This window comes from Oreochromis aureus, linkage group 8, assembly GCF_013358895.1.
Source record: "Oreochromis aureus strain Israel breed Guangdong linkage group 8, ZZ_aureus, whole genome shotgun sequence".
Taxonomy (NCBI): domain Eukaryota; kingdom Metazoa; phylum Chordata; class Actinopteri; order Cichliformes; family Cichlidae; genus Oreochromis; species Oreochromis aureus.
In genome coordinates, this window is record NC_052949.1 from 928,640 (window position 1) to 930,708 (window position 2,069).

At 38.4% G+C, this 2,069-nt stretch overlaps 1 long non-coding RNA gene across 1 annotated transcript; it reads right to left on the reverse strand.

Moving 5' to 3' along the window:
• Window positions 1–450: 450 nt before the first annotated feature.
• Window positions 451–1,406, reverse strand: LOC120441365. Its single transcript, XR_005614018.1, has 4 exons — window positions 1,340–1,406; window positions 830–888; window positions 682–747; window positions 451–488 (listed from the first exon to the last, which is right to left on the reverse strand). It is a non-coding gene; the product is annotated as an uncharacterized LOC120441365 (long non-coding RNA).
• Between the last annotated feature and the right edge of the window lie 663 nt (window positions 1,407–2,069).

Genomic DNA, 2,069 nt, shown 5'->3' on the forward strand with positions numbered 1-2,069 from the left:
GTTTTGGGAAACATAAGGAACTGCCACTACAGTGTCCATTTATGGAATTACACTGAAATTTGTAAACACAGAACTGTTTACTGGGAATACTTTGGGTGATCTGTAGTTCCAAGTGTCTGAATGGTCAGGATGACTAAAGTGTTATCGATGCATTGTCAGCAATTAAAATGCCAATATCACGACATCAACAAATCTCAAAAATGTGAAAAAGCAAAACAGAAACAAAATGAGGCAATTAAACCATTGGTCTATAGTCAGAGTACATAAATGTACTCTGTTCAATACATGCAACCTTTAAATTTTTAATTTTTGCTGGTCTCACCCCGTTATATTGTACTTATAAAACACACACCATAGGTAAATAGACAATAAGTTACAGTTTACACTTCAGTTTTGGCACGTTATTCATCAACTACCACTTGCCTGTTAACCTCTGGTTCCTGGAGACCAGCCTACTAGAATTAGCTGTATGGTTTTCATGCAGACCACTGCAAAGGAATAGCAGTAATATTTAATAACAGGAACAGGACCCCAACGCAGATATTTCTTGATCTAGACTACACAAAATGATCCAAGTTATAATAATGAGAATTAGTTTGTACAACAGTTTTACCAAAAAATAAAATTTGTGCAATATTTTAAGATTAAAATTCCAACTCATAAACAAACAGTGCCATTTACCTGATAACCTCTGGCTCCTGTACATTGTGCCTGCCATGGTCAGGTGTCTCTGTGTCATGCAGCACACTGCAATATGGTAAATATTGATGATGAGAGGATGTAATGCATTTATAGTGCTACAGTCCAAAGGCAGTGGTCAAACACTTACATTGCCATTTCAGACTGCACCACTTCTCCACCAGTTGAGTCGTCATTGGCTTCTGTAATCTAAAACAGAGTATTAAAATATAAATGAAACTGAACAACAAATGAAAAAAAGAAAGGATAAGGACATTACAAAGAATGAAAAACCCAGAACACCAAAACCCAGGAAACTGGGATTACAATAACAAAATGAAAAAAAATATAAATCTTTACACACAATTGTTTTATGAAAGATGCACATCAGCCCATAAACAAAAAACCATTAGACCACAGTTCAAGCTTGCTCTACTGCATTTCTGTTATTAACAGTGACTCAACTGACGGGGCACTATGCCATCTGGCATAGTGATCAGATGAATGTCTTAAATCCTTTGGGAAATCACAGCATTTACTATTCTGAGCAGTGACATGTTAAAGATGGCTTATACAATATTAGGGTGACTGGAGAGCCACTGAGTTACAGTAATAGTGACAATTATGCCATATCAGCCACCCCAGTGGAACATTTGAATACCTTTGGACGGATATAAAGATTGGAGCGACCCAGTAGGTTTCTTGCTCTAATTTCTTGGGGCGTCTCCCTCTTCAAGAGGAAGAATGAGCCGCTGTCCATTCACTTTGCATAGATCGAACTGCAAAGGTATGTCTGCAATATTGTCCCGTAGTGCCTGCCTGAATTCAGCGGCATTGAGGTTTACAGGAACGACCACCCGAGTAGCAGGAGTGGCATCTGTAAACAAATTTAAACCAAGTTAGCTAGCAATGTTATTTAGAACTTTCCTAAAAACGGAAAAATTGTCACATTGTAGTGTCTCCACATCAATTTATTGGTGCAAGGAAATAACGATTACAAAGGTGCTAAATCTCTAATGCCAAATTCTACAATTTGTAAACAAATGACACCATGATGCAATTTTTTTTGAAAACCATCACTCCAAATAATTAATCTTAAAATAAAGATTACCCCTATGAGATCGGTAGTGGGTCAGTGTCGGATTCCTTAGTACTGACACCTTAAACGTTAACTGGCGATGTCTGGTTCTCCCGCCTCTTGGCCTGCGCACTGGTCCACCCCCGTGCTGTTGGCGGAAAACTCAAAGCTATCATTAGACCATGAGATAAGTTAAGTCACAAACTAATATGACACAGAGACCCCCCAACAAAACAAAACACCACACACTCCGAGTAAGGCATGAATGTTCAGCATATCGGTGTTTATTGCATGCATTTTCCGATTGTCTGGC